Source organism: Cherax quadricarinatus, chromosome 15, assembly GCF_038502225.1.
Source record: "Cherax quadricarinatus isolate ZL_2023a chromosome 15, ASM3850222v1, whole genome shotgun sequence".
Lineage (NCBI taxonomy): Eukaryota > Metazoa > Arthropoda > Malacostraca > Decapoda > Parastacidae > Cherax > Cherax quadricarinatus.
Window position 1 is genome coordinate 15,300,217 of NC_091306.1, and position 22,500 is coordinate 15,322,716.

Below are 22,500 nucleotides of genomic sequence, written 5' to 3' on the forward strand. Positions count from 1 at the left end.
CTTGAAGACAACCAGGAGTCTTGAAGACAGCCAGGAGTCTTGAAGACAGCCAGGAGTCTTGAAGACAACCAGGAGTCTTGAAGACAACCAGGAGTCTTGAAGACAACCAGGAGTCTTGAAGACAACCAGGAGTCTTGAAGACAACCAGGAGTCTTGAAGACAGCCAGGAGTCTTGAAGACAACCAGGAGTCTTGAAGACAACCAGGAGTCTTGAAGACAACCAGGAGTCTTGAAGACAACCAGGAGTCTTGAAGACAACCAGGAGTCTTGAAGACAACCAGGAGTCTTGAAGACAACCAGGAGTCTTGAAGACAACCAGGAGTCTTGAAGACAACCAGGAGTCTTGAAGACAACCAGGAGTCTTGAAGACAACCAGGAGTCTTGAAGACAACCAGGAGTCTTGAAGACAACCAGGAGTCTTGAAGACAACCAGGAGTCTTGAAGACAACCAGGAGTCTTGAAGACAGCCAGGAGTCTTGAAGACAACCAGGAGTCTTGAAGACAACCAGGAGTCTTGAAGACAACCAGGAGTCTTGAAGACAACCAGGAGTCTTGAAGACAACCAGGAGTCTTGAAGACAACCAGGAGTCTTGAAGACAACCAGGAGTCTTGAAGACAGCCAGGAGTCTTGAAGACAACCAGGAGTCTTGAAGACAACCAGGAGTCTTGAAGACAACCAGGAGTCTTGAAGACAACCAGGAGTCTTGAAGACAACCAGGAGTCTTGAAGACAACCAGGAGTCTTGAAGACAGCCAGGAGTCTTGAAGACAACCAGGAGTCTTGAAGACAACCAGGAGTCTTGAAGACAACCAGGAGTCTTGAAGACAACCAGGAGTCTTGAAGACAACCAGGAGTCTTGAAGACAACCAGGAGTCTTGAAGACAACCAGGAGTCTTGAAGACAGCCAGGAGTCTTGAAGACAACCAGGAGTCTTGAAGACAACCAGGAGTCTTGAAGACAACCAGGAGTCTTGAAGACAACCAGGAGTCTTGAAGACAACCAGGAGTCTTGAAGACAACCAGGAGTCTTGAAGACAACCAGGAGTCTTGAAGACAACCAGGAGTCTTGAAGACAACCAGGAGTCTTGAAGACAGCCAGGAGTCTTGAAGACAACCAGGAGTCTTGAAGACAACCAGGAGTCTTGAAGACAACCAGGAGTCTTGAAGACAACCAGGAGTCTTGAAGACAACCAGGAGTCTTGAAGACAACCAGGAGTCTTGAAGACAACCAGGAGTCTTGAAGACAACCAGGAGTCTTGAAGACAACCAGGAGTCTTGAAGACAAGGAGTCTTGAAGACAACCTAGAGTCTTGAAGACAACCAGGAGTCTTGAAGACAACCAGGAGTCTTGAAGACAGCCAGGAGTCTTGAAGACAACCAAGAGTCTTGAAGACAACCAGGAGTCTTGAAGACAGCCAGGAGTCTTGAAGACAACCAAGAGTCTTGAAGACAACCAGGAGTCTTGAAGACAACCAAGAGTCTTGAAGACAACCAGGAGTCTTGAAGACAACCAGGAGTCTTGAAGACAACCAGGAGTCTTGAAGACAACCAGGAGTCTTGAAGACAACCAGGAGTCTTGAAGACAACCAGGAGTCTTGAAGACAACCAGGAGTCTTGAAGACAGCCAGGAGTCTTGAAGACAACCAGGAGTCTTGAAGACAACCAGGAGTCTTGAAGACAACCAGGAGTCTTGAAGACAACCAGGAGTCTTGAAGACAACCAGGAGTCTTGAAGACAACCAGGAGTCTTGAAGACAACCAGGAGTCTTGAAGACAACCAGGAGTCTTGAAGACAACCAGGAGTCTTGAAGACAACCAGGAGTCTTGAAGACAACCAGGAGTCTTGAAGACAACCAGGAGTCTTGAAGACAACCAGTAGTCTTGAAGACAACCAGGAGTCTTGAAGACAACCAGGAGTCTTGAAGACAACCAGGAGTCTTGAAGACAACCAGGAGTCTTGAAGACAACCAGGAGTCTTGAAGACAACCAGGAGTCTTGAAGACAACCAGGAGTCTTGAAGACAACCAGGAGTCTTGAAGACAACCAGGAGTCTTGAAGACAACCAGGAGTCTTGAAGACAACCAGGAGTCTTGAAGACAACCAGGAGTCTTGAAGACAACCAGGAGTCTTGAAGACAACCAGGAGTCTTGAAGACAACCAGGAGTCTTGAAGACAACCAGGAGTCTTGAAGACAACCAGGAGTCTTGAAGACAACCAGGAGTCTTGAAGACAACCAGGAGTCTTGAAGACAACCAGGAGTCTTGAAGACAACCAGGAGTCTTGAAGACAGCCAGGAGTCTTGAAGACAACCAGGAGTCTTGAAGACAACCAGGAGTCTTGAAGACAACCAGGAGTCTTGAAGACAACCAGGAGTCTTGAAGACAACCAGGAGTCTTGAAGACAACCAGGAGTCTTGAAGACAACCAGGAGTCTTGAAGACAACCAAGAGTCTTGAAGACAACCAGGAGTCTTGAAGACAACCAGGAGTCTTGAAGACAACCAGGAGTCTTGAAGACAGCCAGGAGTCTTGAAGACAACCAGGAGTCTTGAAGACAACCAGGAGTCTTGAAGACAACCAGGAGTCTTGAAGACAACCAGGAGTCTTGAAGACAACCAGGAGTCTTGAAGACAACCAGGAGTCTTGAAGACAGCCAGGAGTCTTGAAGACAACCAGGAGTCTTGAAGACAACCAGGAGTCTTGAAGACAACCAGGAGTCTTGAAGACAACCAGGAGTCTTGAAGACAACCAGGAGTCTTGAAGACAACCAGGAGTCTTGAAGACAACCAGGAGTCTTGAAGACAACCAGGAGTCTTGAAGACAACCAGGAGTCTTGAAGACAACCAGGAGTCTTGAAGACAACCAGGAGTCTTGAAGACAACCAGGAGTCTTGAAGACAAACAGGAGTCTTGAAGACAACCAGGAGTCTTGAAGACAACCAGGAGTCTTGAAGACAACCAGGAGTCTTGAAGACAACCAGGAGTCTTGAAGACTACCAGGAGTCTTGAAGACAACCAGGAGTCTTGAAGACAACCAGGAGTCTTGAAGACAACCAGGAGTCTTGAAGACAACCAGGAGTCTTGAAGACAACCAGGAGTCTTGAAGACAACCAGGAGTCTTGAAGACAACCAGGAGTCTTGAAGACAACCAGGAGTCTTGAAGACAACCAGGAGTCTTGAAGACAACCAGGAGTCTTGAAGACAACCAGGAGTCTTGAAGACAACCAGGAGTCTTGAAGACAACCAGGAGTCTTGAAGACAACCAGGAGTCTTGAAGACAACCAGGAGTCTTGAAGACAACCAGGAGTCTTGAAGACAACCAGGAGTCTTGAAGACAACCAGGAGTCTTGAAGACAACCAGGAGTCTTGAAGACAACCAGGAGTCTTGAAGACAACCAGGAGTCTTGAAGACAGCCAGGAGTCTTGAAGACAACCAGGAGTCTTGAAGACAACCAGGAGTCTTGAAGACAACCAGGAGTCTTGAAGACAACCAGGAGTCTTGAAGACAACCAGGAGTCTTGAAGACAACCAGGAGTCTTGAAGACAACCAGGAGTCTTGAAGACAACCAGGAGTCTTGAAGACAGGCAAGAGTCTTGAAGACAACCAGGAGTCTTGAAGACAACCAGGAGTCTTGAAGACAGCCAGGAGTCTTGAAGACAACCAGGAGTCTTGAAGACAACCAGGAGTCTTGAAGACAACCAGGAGTCTTGAAGACAACCAGGAGTCTTGAAGACAACCAGGAGTCTTGAAGACAACCAGGAGTCTTGAAGACAACCAGGAGTCTTGAAGACAACCAGGAGTCTTGAAGACAACCAGGAGTCTTGAAGACAACCAGGAGTCTTGAAGACAACCAGGAGTCTTGAAGACAACCAGGAGTCTTGAAGACAACCAGGAGTCTTGAAGACAACCAGGAGTCTTGAAGACAACCAGGAGTCTTGAAGACAACCAGGAGTCTTGAAGACAACCAGGAGTCTTGAAGACAACCAGGAGTCTTGAAGACAACCAGGAGTCTTGAAGACAACCAGGAGTCTTGAAGACAACCAGGAGTCTTGAAGACAACCAGGAGTCTTGAAGACAACCAGGAGTCTTGAAGACAACCAGGAGTCTTGAAGACAACCAGGAGTCTTGAAGACAACCAGGAGTCTTGAAGACAACCAGGAGTCTTGAAGACAGCCAGGAGTCTTGAAGACAACCAGGAGTCTTGAAGACAACCAGGAGTCTTGAAGACAACCAGGAGTCTTGAAGACAACCAGGAGTCTTGAAGACAACCAGGAGTCTTGAAGACAACCAGGAGTCTTGAAGACAACCAGGAGTCTTGAAGACAACCAGGAGTCTTGAAGACAACCAGGAGTCTTGAAGACAACCAGGAGTCTTGAAGACAACCAGGAGTCTTGAAGACAACCAGGAGTCTTGAAGACAACCAGGAGTCTTGAAGACAACCAGGAGTCTTGAAGACAACCAGGAGTCTTGAAGACAACCAGGAGTCTTGAAGACAACCAGGAGTCTTGAAGACAACCAGGAGTCTTGAAGACAACCAGGAGTCTTGAAGACAACCAGGAGTCTTGAAGACAACCAGGAGTCTTGAAGACAACCAGGAGTCTTGAAGACAACCAGGAGTCTTGAAGACAACCAGGAGTCTTGAAGACAACCAGGAGTCTTGAAGACAACCAGGAGTCTTGAAGACAACCAGGAGTCTTGAAGACAACCAGGAGTCTTGAAGACAGCCAGGAGTCTTGAAGACAACCAGGAGTCTTGAAGACAACCAGGAGTCTTGAAGACAACCAGGAGTCTTGAAGACAACCAGGAGTCTTGAAGACAACCAGGAGTCTTGAAGACAACCAGGAGTCTTGAAGACAGCCAGGAGTCTTGAAGACAACCAGGAGTCTTGAAGACAACCAGGAGTCTTGAAGACAACCAGGAGTCTTGAAGACAACCAGGAGTCTTGAAGACAACCAGGAGTCTTGAAGACAACCAGGAGTCTTGAAGACAACCAGGAGTCTTGAAGACAACCAGGAGTCTTGAAGACAACCAGGAGTCTTGAAGACAACCAGGAGTCTTGAAGACAACCAGGAGTCTTGAAGACAGCCAGGAGTCTCAAAGACAGCCAGGAGTCTTGAAGACAACCAGGAGTCTTGAAGACAACCAGGAGTCTTGAAGACAACCAGGAGTCTTGAAGACAACCAGGAGTCTTGAAGACAACCAGGAGTCTTGAAGACAACCAGGAGTCTTGAAGACAACCAGGAGTCTTGAAGACAACCAGGAGTCTTGAAGACAACCAGGAGTCTTGAAGACAACCAGGAGTCTTGAAGACAACCAGGAGTCTTGAAGACAACCAGGAGTCTTGAAGACAGCCAGGAGTCTTGAAGACAGCCAGGAGTCTTGAAGACAACCAGGAGTCTTGAAGACAACCAGGAGTCTTGAAGACAACCAGGAGTCTTGAAGACAACCAGGAGTCTTGAAGACAACCAGGAGTCTTGAAGACAGCAGGGAGTCTTGAAGACAGCCAGGAGTCTTGAAGACAACCAAGAGTCTTGAAGACAACCAGGAGTCTTGAAGACAACCAGGAGTCTTGAAGACAACCAGGAGTCTTGAAGACAACCAGGAGTCTTGAAGACAACCAGGAGTCTTGAAGACAACCAGGAGTCTTGAAGACAACCAGGAGTCTTGAAGACAACCAGGAGTCTTGAAGACAACCAGGAGTCTTGAAGACAACCAGGAGTCTTGAAGACAACCAGGAGTCTTGAAGACAGCCTCCAGTCTTGAAGACAACCAGGAGTCTTGAAGACAACCAGGAGTCTTGAAGACAACCAGGAGTCTTGAAGACAACCAGGAGTCTTGAAGACAACCAGGAGTCTTGAAGACAACCAGGAGTCTTGAAGACAACCAGGAGTCTTGAAGACAACCAGGAGTCTTGAAGACAGCCAGGAGTCTTGAAGACAACCAGGAGTCTTGAAGACAACCAGGAGTCTTGAAGACAACCAGGAGTCTTGAAGACAACCAGGAGTCTTGAAGACAACCAGGAGTCTTGAAGACAACCAGGAGTCTTGAAGACAACCAGGAGTCTTGAAGACAACCAGGAGTCTTGAAGACAACCAGGAGTCTTGAAGACAACCAGGAGTCTTGAAGACAACCAGGAGTCTTGAAGACAACCAGGAGTCTTGAAGACATCCAGGAGTCTTGAAGACAGCCAGGAGTCTTGAAGACAGCCAGGAGTCTTGAAGACAACCAGGAGTCTTGAAGACAACCAGGAGTCTTGAAGACAACCAGGAGTCTTGAAGACAACCAGGAGTCTTGAAGACAACCAGGAGTCTTGAAGACAACCAGGAGTCTTGAAGACAACCAGGAGTCTTGAAGACAACCAGGAGTCTTGAAGACAGCCAGGAGTCTTGAAGACAACCAGGAGTCTTGAAGACAACCAGGAGTCTTGAAGACAACCAGGAGTCTTGAAGACAACCAGGAGTCTTGAAGACAACCAGGAGTCTTGAAGACAACCAGGAGTCTTGAAGACAACCAGGAGTCTTGAAGACAACCAGGAGTCTTGAAGACAACCAGGAGTCTTGAAGACAACCAGGAGTCTTGAAGACAACCAGGAGTCTTGAAGACAACCAGGAGTCTTGAAGACAACCAGGAGTCTTGAAGACAACCAGGAGTCTTGAAGACAACCAGGAGTCTTGAAGACAACCAGGAGTCTTGAAGACAACCAGGAGTCTTGAAGACAACCAGGAGTCTTGAAGACTTCCAGGAGTCTTGAAGACAACCAGGAGTCTCTAAGACAACTAGGAGTCTTGAAGACAACCAGGAGTCTTGAAGACAACCAGGAGTCTTGAAGACAACCAGGAGTCTTGAAGACAACCAGGAGTCTTGAAGACAACCAGGAGTCTTGAAGACAATCAAGAGTCTTAAAGACAACCAGGAGTCTTGAAGACAACCAGTAGTCTTGAAGACAATCAAGAGTCTTGAAGACAACCAGGAGCCTTGAAGACAACCAGGAGTCTTGAAGAAAGCCAGGAGTCTAGAAGACAGCCAGGAGTCTTGAAGACAACCAGGAGTCTTGAAGACAACCAGGAGTCTTGAAGACAGCCAGGAGTCTTGAAGACAACCAGGAGTCTTGAAGACAACCAGGAGTCTTGAAGACAACCAGGAGTCTTGAAGACAACCAGGAGTCTTGAAGACAACCAGGAGTCTTGAAGACAACCAGGAGTCTTGAAGACAACCAGGAGTCTTGAAGACAACCAGGAGTCTTGAAGACAACCAGGAGTCTTGAAGACAACCAGGAGTCTTGAAGACAACCAGGAGTCTTGAAGACAACCAGGAGTCTTGAAGACAACCAGGAGTCTTGAAGACAACCAGGAGTCTTGAAGACAACCAGGAGTCTTGAAGACAACCAGGAGTCTTGAAGACAACCAGGAGTCTTGAAGACAACCAGGAGTCTTGAAGACAACCAGGAGTCTTGAAGACAACCAGGAGTCTTGAAGACAACCAGGAGTCTTGAAGACAACCAGGAGTCTTGAAGACAACCAGGAGTCTTGAAGACAACCAGGAGTCTTGAAGACAACCAGGAGTCTTGAAGACAGCCAGGAGTCTTGAAGACAACCAGGAGTCTTGAAGACAACCAGGAGTCTTGAAGACAACCAGGAGTCTTGAAGACAACCAGGAGTCTTGAAGACAACCAGGAGTCTTGAAGACAACCAGGAGTCTTGAAGACAACCAGGAGTCTTGAAGACAACCAAGAGTCTTGAAGACAACCAGGAGTCTTGAAGACAACCAGGAGTCTTGAAGACAACCAGGAGTCTTGAAGACAGCCAGGAGTCTTGAAGACAACCAGGAGTCTTGAAGACAACCAGGAGTCTTGAAGACAACCAGGAGTCTTGAAGACAACCAGGAGTCTTGAAGACAACCAGGAGTCTTGAAGACAACCAGGAGTCTTGAAGACAACCAGGAGTCTTGAAGACAACCAGGAGTCTTGAAGACAGCCAGGAGTCTTGAAGACAACCAGGAGTCTTGAAGACAACCAGGAGTCTTGAAGACAACCAGGAGTCTTGAAGACAACCAGGAGTCTTGAAGACAACCAGGAGTCTTGAAGACAACCAGGAGTCTTGAAGACAACCAGGAGTCTTGAAGACAACCAGGAGTCTTGAAGACAACCAGGAGTCTTGAAGACAGCCAGGAGTCTTGAAGACAACCAGGAGTCTTGAAGACAACCAGGAGTCTTGAAGACAACCAGGAGTCTTGAAGACAACCAGGAGTCTTGAAGACAACCAGGAGTCTTGAAGACAACCAGGAGTCTTGAAGACAACCAGGAGTCTTGAAGACAACCAGGAGTCTTGAAGACAACCAGGAGTCTTGAAGACAACCAGGAGTCTTGAAGACAACCAGGAGTCTTGAAGACAACCAGGAGTCTTGAAGACAACCAGGAGTCTTGAAGACAACCAGGAGTCTTGAAGACAACCAGGAGTCTTGAAGACAACCAGGAGTCTTGAAGACAACCAGGAGTCTTGAAGACAACCAGGAGTCATGAAGACAGCCAGGTGTCTAGAAGACAGCCAGGAGTCTTGAAGACAACCAGGAGTCTTAAAGACAACCAGTAGTCTTGAAGACAACTAGGAGTCTTGAAGACAACCAGGAGTCTTGAAGACAACCAAGAGTCTTGAAGACAACCAGGAGTCTTGAAGACAGCCAGGAGTCTTGAAGACAACCAGGAGTCTTGAAGACAACCAGGAGTCTTGAAGACAACCAGGAGTCTTGAAGACAACCAGGAGTCTTGAAGACAACCAGGAGTCTTGAAGACAACCAGGAGTCTTGAAGACAACCAGGAGTCTTGAAGACAACCAGGAGTCTTGAAGACAACCAGGAGTCTTGAAGACAACCAGGAGTCTTGAAGACAACCAGGAGTCTTGAAGACAGCCAGGAGTCTTGAAGACAACCAGGAGTCTTGAAGACAACCAGGAGTCTTGAAGACAACCAGGAGTCTTGAAGACAACCAGGAGTCTTGAAGACAGCCAGGAGTCTTGAAGACAACCAGGAGTCTTGAAGACAACCAGGAGTCTTGAAGACAACCAGGAGTCTTGAAGACAACCAGGAGTCTTGAAGACAACCAGGAGTCTTGAAGACAACCAGGAGTCTTGAAGACAACCAGGAGTCTTGAAGACAACCAGGAGTCTTGAAGACAACCAGGAGTCTTGAAGACAACCAGGAGTCTTGAAGACAACCAGGAGTCTTGAAGACAACCAGGAGTCTTGAAGACAACCAGGAGTCTTGAAGACAACCAGGAGTCTTGAAGACAACCAGGAGTCTTGAAGACAACCAGGAGTCTTGAAGACAACCAGGAGTCTTGAAGACAACCAGGAGTCTTGAAGACAACCAGGAGTCTTGAAGACAACCAGGAGTCTTGAAGACAACCAGGAGTCTTGAAGACAACCAGGAGTCTTGAAGACAACCAGGAGTCTTGAAGACAACCAGGAGTCTTGAAGACAACCAGGAGTCTTGAAGACAACCAGGAGTCTTGAAGACAACCAGGAGTCTTGAAGACAACCAGGAGTCTTGAAGACAGCCAGGAGTCTTGAAGACAACCAGGAGTCTTGAAGACAACCAGGAGTCTTGAAGACAGCCAGGAGTCTTGAAGACAACCAGGAGTCTTGAAGACAACCAGGAGTCTTGAAGACAACCAGGAGTCTTGAAGACAGCCAGGAGTCTTGAAGACAACCAGGAGTGTTGAAGACAACCAGGAGTCTTGAAGACAGCCAGGAGTCTTGAAGACAACCAAGAGTCTTGAAGACAACCAAGAGTCTTGAAGACAACCAGGAGTCTTGAAGACAACCAGGAGTCTTGAAGACAACCAGGAGTCTTGAAGACAACCAGGAGTCTTGAAGACAACCAGGAGTCTTGAAGACAGCCAGGAGTCTTGAAGACAGCCAGGAGTCTTGAAGACAGCCAGGAGTCTTGAAGACAGCCAGGAGTCTTGAAGACAACCAGGAGTCTTGAAGACAACCAGGAGTCTTGAAGACAACCAGGAGTCTTGAAGACAACCAGGAGTCTTGAAGACAACCAGGAGTCTTGAAGACAACCAGGAGTCTTGAAGACAGCCAGGAGTCTTGAAGACAGCCAGGAGTCTTGAAGACAGCCAGGAGTCTTGAAGACAACCAGGAGTCTTGAAGACAACCAGGAGTCTTGAAGACAGCCAGGAGTCTTGAAGACAACCAGGAGTCTTGAAGACAACCAGGAGTCTTGAAGACAACCAGGAGTCTTGAAGACAACCAGGAGTCTTGAAGACAGCCAGGAGTCTTGAAGACAACCAGGAGTCTTGAAGACAACCAGGAGTCTTGAAGACAACCAGGAGTCTTGAAGACAACCAGGAGTCTTGAAGACAACCAGGAGTCTTGAAGACAACCAGGAGTCTTGAAGACAGCCAGGAGTCTTGAAGACAGCCAGGAGTCTTGAAGACAGCCAGGAGTCTTGAAGACAACCAGGAGTCTGGAAGAGGGGTTGTTGAGGTGGTTTGGTCATTTAGAGAGAATGGATCACAGTAGAATGACATGGAAAGCATATAAATCTATAGGGGAAGGAAGGCGGGGTAGGGGTCGTCCTCGAAAGGGTTGGAGAGAGGGGGTAAAGGAGGTTTTGTGGGTAAGGGGCTTGGACTTCCAGCAAGCGTGCGTGAGCGTGTTAGATAGGAGTGAATGGAGACGAATGGTACTTGGGACCTGACGATCTGTTGGAGTGTGAGCAGGGTAATATTTAGTGAAGGGATTCAGGGAAACCGGTTATTTTCATATAGTCGGACTTGAGTCCTGGAAATGGGAAGTACAATGCCTGCACTTTAAAGGAGGGGTTTGAGATATTGGAAGTTTGGAGGGATATGTTGTGTATCTTTATATGTGTATGCTTCTAGACTGTTGTATTCTGAGCACCTCTGCAAAAACAGTGATAATGTGCGAGTGTGGTGAAAGTGTTGAATGATGATGAAAGTATTTTCTTTTTGGGGATTTTCTTTCTTTTTTGGGTCACCCTGCCTCGGTGGGAGACGGCCGACTTGTTGAAAAAAAAAAAAAAAAAAAAAATTCTTTAAGGATTTATTTATGCGGATATGTCTGAATGCGAGTAAGTGACGTAGGTGTGTGTGTATTACTATGTGTACATATGTGCCTGCATGCATGATGTGTGTACTCACCTAGTTGTACTCACCTAGTTGAGGTTGCGGGGGTCGAGTCCAAGCTCCTGGCCCCGCCTCTTCACTGATCGCTACTAGGTCACTCTCCCTGAGCCGTGAGCTTTATCATACCTCTGCTTAAAGCTATGTATGGATCCTGCCTCCACTACATCGCTTCCCAAACTATTCCACTTACTGACTACTCTGTGGCTGAAGAAATACTTCCTAACATCCCTGTGATTCATCTGTGTCTTCAGCTTCCAACTGTGTCCCCTTGTTACTGTGTCCAATCTCTGGAACATCCTGTCTTTGTCCACCTTGTCAATTCCTCTCAGTATTTTGTATGTCGTTATCATGTCCCCCCTATCTCTCCTGTCCTCCAGTGTCGTCAGGTTGATTTCCCTTAACCTCTCCTCGTAGGACATACCTCTTAGCTCTGGGACTAGTCTTGTTGCAAACCTTTGCACTTTCTCTAGTTTCTTCACGTGCTTGGCTAGGTGTGGGTTCCAAACTGATGCCGCATACTCCAATATGGGCCTAACATACACGGTGTACAGGGTCCTGAATGATTCCTTATTAAGATGTCGGAATGCTGTTCTGAGGTTTGCCAGGCGCCCATATGCTGCAGCAGTTATTTGGTTGATGTGCGCTTCAGGAGATGTGCCTGGTGTTATACTCACCCCAAGATCTTTTTCCTTGACTGAGGTTTGTAGTCTCTGACCCCCTAGACTGTACTCCGTCTGCGGCCTTCTTTGCCCTTCCCCAATCTTCATGACTTTGCACTTGGTGGGATTGAACTCCAGGAGCCAATTGCTGGACCAGGTCTGCAGCCTGTCCAGATCCCTTTGTAGTTCTGCCTGGTCTTCGATCGAGTGAATTCTTCTCATCAACTTCACGTCATCTGCAAACAGGGACACCTCAGAGTCTATTCCTTCCGTCATGTCGTTCACAAATACCAGAAACAGCACTGGTCCTAGGACTGACCCCTGCGGGACCCCGCTGGTTACAGGTGCCCACTCTGACACCTCGCCACGTACCATGACTCGCTGCTGTCTTCCTGACAAGTATTCCCTGATCCATTGTAGTGCCTTCCCTGTTATCCCTGCTTGGTCCTCCAGTTTTTGCACCAATCTCTTGTGTGGAACTGTGTCAAACGCCTTCTTGCAGTCCAAGAAAATGCAATCCACCCACCCCTCTCTCTCTTGTCTTACTGCTGTCACCATGTCATAGAACTCCAGTAGGTTTGTGACACAGGATTTCCCGTCCCTGAAACCATGTTGGCTGCTGTTGATGAGATCATTCCTTTCTAGGTGTTCCACCACTCTTCTCCTGATAATCTTCTCCATGATTTTGCATACTATACATGTCAGTGACACTGGTCTGTAGTTTAATGCTTCATGTGTGTGTGTGTGTGTGTGTGTGTGTGTGTGTGTGTGTGTGTGTGTGTGTGTGTGTGTGTGTGTGTGTGTGTACTCACCTATTTGTACTCACCTATTTGTGGTTGCAGGGGTCGAGTCTTAGCTCCTGGCCCCGCCTCTTCACCGGTTGCTACTGGGCCCTCTCTCTCCCCGCTCCATGAGTTTTATCAAACCTCGTCTTAAAACTGTGTATGGTTCCTGCCTCCACTACGTCATTTTCTAGGCTATTCCACTGCCTTACAACTCTATGACTGAAGAAATACTTCCTAATATCTCTCTGACTCATTTGTGTCTTCAACTTCCAATTGTGGCCTCTTGTTTCTGTGTCCCCTCCCTGGAACATCCTGTCTTTGTCCACCTTGTCTATTCCACGCAGTATTTTATATGTCGTTATCATGTCTCCCCTGACCCTCCTGTCCTCCAGTGTCGTCAGGCCGATTTCTGTGTGTGTGTGTGTGTGTGTTGGGCTAATGTACGAAATTTCTCTTAGGAATAAAGACAGAAGAGTAAAATAAAATAAAACTGAGAAATGATTTTGTTTCACTCTGAATGGGTATTAGGAAGTGGACCGAGGTTATGCACCGTTTTAAGACAGGTATGATAGGATCCCGAGTACCGTCGTTGAAGCTCAAACCTTGTGTAGTTTTAAAAATAGGTTTGACAAATACATGAGTGGGTGTGAGTCGGGCCTGACTGGTTTGCGCTAGTGAGTTTGATGAAGTACTCCATCTTTCTTAAGTGGATGTGACTTGCTCATGACTCGCCTAGGCCAGTAGATGACTTGGACCTGCCTAGCATGGGCCAGTAGACCTGCTGCAGTGCTCCTTTCTTCTTATGCTTTTAAAAGCGTTGAAGGGAGAAGGGGGGAATCAGGAGATGGAACTCGACCCCTCACACCACAACTAGGCGAAACACACACTCACATACACACACACTGTGACGAGCGGGGTTCCACAGGGGTCAGTCTAAGGACCAACGCACATTTTGGTATATATGTGAATGACATGACAGAAGGGATAAACTCAGAAGTGTTCCTATTTGCAGATGATGTGAAGTTAATGAAGATAATTAAATCAGATGAGGATCAGGCAGGACTTCAAAGAGACCTGGACAGGCTGGAAACTTGGTCCAGCAACTGGCTCCTAGAATTTAACCCCGTCAAATGCAAAGTCCTGAAGGTCGGGGAAGGGCAAACAAGACCGCAGACAGAGTATAGTCTAGGTGGCCAAAGACTGCAAACCTCACTCAAGGAAAAGCATCCTGAGTTGAGTGTAATGCCGAGCACATCTCATGAAGCTCACATCAACCACATAACTGCTGCAGCATATGGGCGCCTGGCAAGCCTGAGAATAGCGTCCCGATGCCTCAGTAAAGAATCGTTCAAAACTCTGTACACCGTGTACGTCAGGCTCATACTGGAGTATGCAGCACCAGTTTGGAACCCACACCTGGTCAAGCACGTCAAGAAATTAGAGAAAGTGCAAAGGTTTGCAACAACGCTAGTTTCAGAGTTAAGAGAAATGACCTACGAAGAAAGGTTAAGGGAAATCGGCCTGACGACACTGGAAGATAGGAGGGTTAGGGGTAACATGATAACTACATACAAAATACTGCGAGGAATTTACAAGGTGGACAGAGACAGAATGTTGCAGAGATGGGACACAGAAACAAAGGGTCACAGTTGGAAGCTGAAGACTCAGATGAGTCAAGGAGATGTTATTTGTTTAGACATAGAGTTGTCGGGAAGTGGAATAGTCTGGCAAGTGATGTAGTGGCGGCAGGAACCATACATAGTTTTAAAACGAGGTATGGAGCAGGGAGAGAGAGGACCTAGTACCGACCAGTGAAGAGGCGGGGTCAGGAGCTGTCTCGACCCCTGCAACCACAAATAGGTGAGTACACACACACACACACACACACACACACACACACACACACACACACACACACACACACTCACACACACACACACACACACACACACATGTATGCAGAGGTATGCACATTTAATCATCCAGCAACACAGCAATAAGATCAAACAAGACTTGTGTCTACAACTCTCCACAGAAACACATTTTTCACATATAATATTTTACATACATAAGAATTGGAGATACACATAATATATAGCACCTATGTTTAGGGTGACATCTTTCATGAATGAGACACATGTGCAACACCTGCGTATTTTGCACATGTGTCTTAACAACCTGTAAGTATTGCGTAACATTGATAATGAGGCGTATGTTTGACCTCGCTGAATTAACATAGTTTGCCCTCTAATTCTAACATGGTTTGCCCTCTAATTCTAACATTTTCAAAGTGTGTGGCCCCTGTGGGTTTAGCGATTCTACATAAGTGTAATAAAAATACTAATACTAATCAGGAAGTGATAGTGCCATTATGAGCCACTATAGAGGAGTGGTGACGTCAGCTGTGCCATTTTCAACCACTATAGAGGAGTGGTGACGTCAGTAGTGCCATTATACGCCACCATAGAAGAATTGTGACATCAGTAGTGCCACTATATGCCTCTATAGAGAAGTGGTGTCGTCAGGAATGCCATTATACACCACTATAGAGAAGTGATGACGTCAGCAGTGCCATTATACGGCACTATAGAGAAGTGGTGACGTCAGTAGTGCCATTATACGCCACTATAGAGAAGTGGTGTCGTCAGCAGTGCCATTATACGCCACTATAGAGAAGTGGTGACGTCAGCAGTGCCATTATACGCCACTATAGAGGAGTGGTGACGTCAACAATGCCATTATACGCTTCTATAGAGAAGTAGTGACGTCAGCAGTGCCATTATGCGCCACTATAGAGGAGTAGTAACGTCAGCAGTGCCATTATACGCCACTATAGAGGAGTGATGACGTCAGCAGTGCCATTATACGCCACTATGCAGGAGTGACGTCAGTAGTGCTATTATACGCCACTACAGAGGAGTGGTGACGTCAGCAATGCCATTATACGCCACTATGGAGAAGTAGTGACGTCAGCAGTGCCATTATACGCCACTATAGAGGAGTGGTGACGTCAGCAGTGCCATTATACGCCACTATAGAGAAGTGGAAACGTCAGTAGTGCCATTATTTGCCACTATGGAGAAGTGACGTCAGCAGTGCCATTACACGCCACTATAGAGGAGTGGTGACGTCGGCAGTGCCATTATACGCCATTATAGAGAAGTAACTCGGGATAAATGATCAAAATAGGCTCAAATAAGCGAGAAAATGAACACATAATATGCATTAGGGACCCCTGAGTCACCAGCCCCCTTCCCCTGAGTCGTCACCAGCCCCATTCCCCTGAGTCGTCACCAGCCCCCTTCCCCTGAGTCGTCACCAGCCCCCTTCCCCTGAGTCGTCACCAGCCCCCTTCCCCTGAGTCGTCACCAGCCCCCTTCCCCTGCGTCGTCACCAGCCCCCTTCCCCTGAGTCGTCACCAGCCCCCTTCCCCTGAGTCGTCACCAGCCCCCTTCCCCTGAGTCGTCACCAGCCCCCTTCCCCTGAGTCGTCACCAGCCCCCTTCCCCTGAGTCGTCACCAGCCCCCTTCCCTTGAGTCGTCACCAGCCCCATTCCCCTGAGTCGTCACCAGCCCCCTTCCCCTGAGTCGTCACCAGCCCCCTTCCCCTGAGTCGTCACCAGCCCCCTTCCCCTGAGTCGTCACCAGCCCCCTTCCCCTGAGTCGTCACCAGCCCTCTTCCCTTGAGTCGTCACCCGCCCCATTCCCCTGAGTCGTCACCAGCCCCCTTCCCCTGAGTCGTCACCAGCCCCCTTCCCCTGAGTCGTCACCAGCCCCCTTCCCCTGAGTCGTCACCAGCCCCCTTCCCCTGAGTCGTCACCAGCCCCCTTCCCCTGAGTCGTCACCAGCCCCCTTCCCCTGAGTCGTCACCAGCCCCCTTCCCCTGAGTCGTCACCAGCCCCCGGCCCTTGAGTCGTCACCAGCCCCCTTCCCTTGAGTCGTCACCAGCCCCATTCCCCTGAGTCGTCACCAGCCCCCTTCCCCTGAGTCGTCACCAGCCCCCTTCCCCTGAGTCGTCACCAGCCCCCTTCCCCTGAGTCGTCACCAGCCCCCTTCCCCTGAGTCGTCACCAGCCCCCTTCCCTTGAGTCGTCACCAGCCCCATTCCCCTGAGTCGTCACCAGCCCCCTTCCCATGAGTCGTCACCAGCCCCCTTCCCCTGAGTCGTCACCAGCCCCCTTCCCCTGAGTCGTCACCAGCCCCCTTCCCCTGAGTCGTCCCCAGCCCCCTTCCCCTGAGTCGTCACCAGCCCCCTTCCCCTGAGTCGTCTCCAGCCCCCTTCCCCTGAGTCGTCACCAGCCCCCTTCCCCTGATTCCTCGCCAGCCCCCTTCCCCTGCTTCCTCGCCAGCCCCCTTCCCCTGCTTCCTCGCCAGCCCCCTTCCCCTGCTTCCTCACCAGCCCCCTTCCCCTGATTCCTCACCAGCCCCCTTCCCCTGCTTCCTCACCAGCTCCCTTCCCCTGCTTCCTCGCCAGCCCCCTTCCCCTGCTTCCTCACCAGCCCCCTTCCCCTGCTTCCTCACCAGCCCCCTTCCCCTGCTTCCTCACCAGCCCCCTTCCCCTGCGTCCTCACCAGCCCTCTTCCCCTGCTTCCTCACCAGCCCCCTTCCCCTGATTCCTCACCAGCCCCCTTCCCCTGATTCCTCGCCAGTCCCCTTCCCCTGCTTCCTCACCAGCTCCCTTCCCCTGCTTCCTCACCAGCCCCCTTCCCCTGCTTCCTCACCAGCTCCCTTCCCCTGCTTCCTCGCCAGCCCCCTTCCCCTGCTTCCTCACCAGCCCCCTTCCCCTGCTTCCTCACCAGCCCCCTTCCCCTACTTCCTCACCAGCCTCCTTCCCCTGCTTCCTCACCAGCCCCCTTCCCCTACTTCCTCACCAGCCTCCTTCCCCTGCTTCCTCACCAGCCCCCTTCCCCTACTTCCTCACCAGCCTCCTTCCCCTGCTTCCTCACCAGCCCCCTTCCCCTACTTCCTCACCAGCCTCCTTCCCCTGCTTCCTCACCAGCCCCCTTCCCCTACTTCCTCACCAGCCTCCTTCCCCTGCTTCCTCACCAGCCCCCTTCCCCTACTTCCTCACCAGCCTCCTTCCCCTGCTTCCTCACCAGCCCCCTTCCCCTACTTCCTCACCAGCCTCCTTCTCCTGCTTCCTCACCAGCCCCGTTCCCCTGCTTCCTCACCAGCCTCCTTCCCCTGCTTCCTCACCAGCCTCCTTCCCCTGCTTCCTCACCAGCCCCCTTCCCCTACTTCCTCACCAGCCTCCTTCCCCTGCTTCCTCACCAGCCCCCTTCCCCTACTTCCTCACCAGCCTCCTTCTCCTGCTTCCTCACCAGCCCCGTTCCCCTGCTTCCTCACCAGCCTCCTTCCCCTGCTTCCTCACCAGCCTCCTTCCCCTGCTTCCTCACCAGCCCCGTTCCCCTACTTCCTCACCAGCCTCCTTCCCCTGCTTCCTCACCAGCCCCCTTCCCCTACTTCCTCACCAGCCTCCTTCCCCTGCTTCCTCACCAGCCACCTTCCCCTTCTTCCTCACCAGCCTCCTTCTCCTGCTTCCTCACCAGCCCCGTTCCCCTGCTTCCTCACCAGCCTCCTTCCCCTGCTTCCTCACCAGCCTCCTTCCCCTGCTTCCTCACCAGCCCCCTTCCCCTACTTCCTCACCAGCCCCCTTCCCCTACTTCCTCACCAGCCTCCTTCCCCTACTTCCTCACCAGCCTCCTTCTCCTGCTTCCTCACCAGCCTCCTTCCCCTACTTCCTCACCAGCCCCCTTCCCCTACTTCCTCACCAGCCTCCTTCCCCTACTTCCTCACCAGCCCCCTTCCCCTACTTCCTCACCAGCCTCCTTCCCCTGCTTCCTCACCAGCCCCCTTCCCCTACTTCCTCACCAGCCTCCTTCCCCTGCTTCCTCACCAGCCCCCTTCCCCTACTTCCTCACCAGCCTCCTTCTCCTGCTTCCTCACCAGCCCCGTTCCCCTGCTTCCTCACCAGCCTCCTTCCCCTGCTTCCTCACCAGCCTCCTTCCCCTGCTTCCTCACCAGCCCCCTTCCCCTACTTCCTCACCAGCCCCCTTCCCCTACTTCCTCACCAGCCTCCTTCCCCTACTTCCTCACCAGCCTCCTTCTCCTGCTTCCTCACCAGCCTCCTTCCCCTACTTCCTCACCAGCCGCCTTACCCTCCTTCCTGACCAGCCTCCTTCCCCTACTTCCTCACCAGCCCCCTTCCCCTACTTCCTCACCAGCCCCCTTCCCCTACTTCCTCACCAGCCTCCTTCCCCTACTTCCTCACCAGCCTCCTTCTCCTGCTTCCTCACCAGCCCCCTTCCCCTACTTCCTCACCAGCCTCCTTCCCCTACTTCCTCACCAGCCCCCTTCCCCTACTTCCTCACCAGCCCCCTTCCCTTACTTCCTCACCAGCCTCCTTCCCCTACTTCCTCACCAGCCTCCTTCTCCTGCTTCCTCACCAGCCTCCTTCCCCTACTTCCTCACCAGCCCCCTTCCCCTACTTCCTCACCAGCCTCCTTCCCCTACTTCCTCACCAGCCCCCTTCCCCTACTTCCTCACCAGCCCCCTTCCCCTACTTCCTCACCAGCCTCCTTCCCCTACTTCCTCACCAGCCTCCTTCCCCTGCTTCCTCACCAGCCCCCTTCCCCTACTTCCTCACCAGCCTCCTTCCCCTACTTCCTCACCAGCCTCCTTCCCCTGCTTCCTCACCAGCCCCCTTCCCCTACGTCCTCACCAGCCTCCTTCCCCAGGTTCCTCACCAGCCTCCTTCCCCTGCTTCCTCACCAGCCCCCTTCCCCTACTTCCTCACCAGCCTCCTTCCCCTGCTTCCTCACCAGCCTCCTTCCCCTGCTTCCTCACCAGCCCCCTTCCCCTACTTCCTCACCAGCCTCCTTCCCCTACTTCCTCACCAGCCTCCTTCCCCTACTTCCTCACCAGCCCCCTTCCCCTGCTTCCTCACCAGCCTCCTTCCCCTGCTTCCTCACCAGCCTCCTTCCCCTGCTTCCTCACCAGCCCCCTTCCCCTACTTCCTCACCAGCCCCCTTCCCCTACTTCCTCACCAGCCTCCTTCCCCTGCTTCCTCACCAGCCTCCTTCCCCTGCTTCCTCACCAGCCCCCTTCCCCTACTTCCTCACCAGCCCCCTTCCCCTACTTCCTCACCAGCCTCCTTCCCCTGCTTCCTCACCAGCCTCCTTCCCCTGCTTCCTCACCAGCCTCCTTCCCCTGCTTCCTCACCAGCCCCCTTCCCCTACTTCCTCACCAGCCCCCTTCCCCTACTTCCTCACCAGCCTCCTTCCCCTGCTTCCTCACCAGCCTCCTTCCCCTGCTTCCTCACCAGCCTCCTTCCCCTGCTTCCTCACCAGCCCCCTTCCCCTACTTCCTCACCAGCCCCCTTCCCCTGCTTCCTCACCAGCCTCCTTCCGCTTCTTCCTCACCAGCCTCCTTCCCCTGCTTCCTCACCAGCCCCCTTCCCCTACTTCCTCACCAGCCTCCTTCCCCTGCTTCCTCACCAGCCTCCTTCCCCTCCGTCCTCACCAGCCCCCTTCCCCTACTTCCTCACCAGCCCCCTTCCCCTACTTCCTCACCAGCCTCCTTCCCCTGAGTCCTCACCAGCCCCCTTCCCCTGCTTCCTCACCAGCCGCCTTCCCCTGCTTCCTCACCAGCCCCCTTCCCCTGCTTCCTCACCAGCCCCGTTCCCCTGCTTCCTCACCAGCCTCCTTCCCCTGCTTCCTCACCAGCCTCCTTCCCCTGCTTCCTCACCAGCCCCCTTCCCCTACTTCCTCACCAGCCTCCTTCCCCTGCTTCCTCACCAGCCCCCTTCCCCTACTTCCTCACCAGCCTCCTTCCCCTGCTTCCTCACCAGCCTCCTTCCCCTGCTTCCTCACCAGCCCCCTTCCCCTACTTCCTCACCAGCCCCCTTCCCCTACTTCCTCACCAGCCTCCTTCCCCTACTTCCTCACCAGCCCCCTTCCCCTACTTCCTCACCAGCCCCCTTCCCCTGTTTCCTCGCCAGCCTCCTTCCCCTGCTTCCTCACCAGCCCCCTTCCCCTACTTCCTCACCAGCCTCCTTCCCCTGCTTCCTCACCAGCCTCCTTCCCCTGCTTCCTCACCAGCCCCCTTCCCCTACTTCCTCACCAGCCCCCTTCCCCGACTTCCTCACCAGCCTCCTTCCCCTACTTCCTCACCAGCCCCCTTCCCCTACTTCCTCACCAGCCCCCTTCCCCTACTTCCTCACCAGCCTCCTTCCCCTCCTTCCTCACCAGCCCCCTTCCCCTACTTCCTCACCAGCCCCCTTCCCCTGCTTCCTCACCAGCCTCCTTCCCCTGCTTCCTCACCAGCCTCCTTCCCCTGCTTCCTCACCAGCCCCCTTCCCCTGCTTCCTCACCAGCCTCCTTCCCCTGCTTCCTCACCAGCCTCCTTCCCCTGCTTCCTCACCAGCCTCCTTCCCCTACTTCCTCACCAGCCCCCTTCCCCTACTTCCTCACCAGCCCCCTTCCCCTGCTTCCTCACCAGCCTCCTTCCCCTGCTTCCTCACCAGCCTCCTTCCCCTGCTTCCTCACCAGCCCCCTTCCCCTGCTTCCTCACCAGCCTCCTTCCCCTGCTTCCTCACCAGCCTCCTTCCCCTGCTTCCTCACCAGCCTCCTTCCCCTACTTCCTCACCAGCCCCCTTCCCCTACTTCCTCACCAGCCCCCTTCCCCTGCTTCCTCACCAGCCTCCTTCCCCTGCTTCCTCACCAGCCTCCTTCCCCTGCTTCCTCACCAGCCTCCTTCCCCTGCTTCCTCACCAGCCTCCTTCCCCTGCTTCCTCACCAGCCCCCTTCCCCTACTTCCTCACCAGCCTCCTTCCCCTGCTTCCTCACCAGCCTCCTTCCCCTGCTTCCTCACCAGCCTCCTTCCCCTGCTTCCTCACCAGCCTCCTTCCCCTGCTTCCTCACCAGCCTCCTTCCCCTGCTTCCTCACCAGCCCCCTTCCCCTACTTCCTCACCAGCCTCCTTCCCCTGCTTCCTCACCAGCCTCCTTCCCCTGCTTCCTCACCAGCCTCCTTCCCCTGCTTCCTCACCAGCCTCCTTCCCGTGCTTCCTCACCAGCCTCCTTCCCCTGCTTCCTCACCAGCCTCCTTCCCCTGCTTCCTCACCAGCCCCCGTCCCCTACTTCCTCACCAGCCTCCTTCCCCTACTTCCTCACCAGCCTCCTTCCCCAGCTTCCTCACCAGCCTCCTTCCCCTTCTTCCTCACCAGCCTCCTTCCCCTGCTTCCTCACCAGCCTCCTTCCCCTGCTTCCTCACCAGCCTCCTTCCCCTACTTCCTCACCAGCCCCTTCCCCTGCTTCCTCACCAGCCTCCTTCCCCTGCTTCCTCACCAGCCCCCTTCCCCTGCTTCCTCACCAGCCTCCTTCCCCTGCTTCCTCACCAGCCTCCTTCCCCTACTTCCTCACCAGCCCCTTCCCCTGCTTCCTCACCAGCCTCCTTCCCCTGCTTCCTCACCAGCCCCCTTCCCCTGCTTCCTCACCAGCCTCCTTCCCCTACTTCCTCACCAGCCTCCTTCCCCTGCTTCCTCACCAGCCCCCTTCCCCTGCTTCCTCACCAGCCTCCTTCCCCTCCTTCCTCACCAGCCTCCTTCCCCTACTTCCTCACCAGCCCCTTCCCCTGCTTCCTCACCAGCCTCCTTCCCCTACTTCCTCACCAGCCTCCTTCCCCTGCTTCCTCACCAGCCTCCTTCCCCTACTTCCTCACCAGCCTCCTTCCCCTGCTTCCTCACCAGCCCCCTTCCCCTACTTCCTCACCAGCCCCCTTCCCCTACTTCCTCACCAGCCTCCTTCCCCTGCTTCCTCACCAGCCCCCTTCCCCTACTTCCTCACCAGCCCCCTTCCCCTGCTTCCTCGCCAGCCCCCTTCCCCTGCTTCCTCGCCAGCCCCCTTCCCCTTC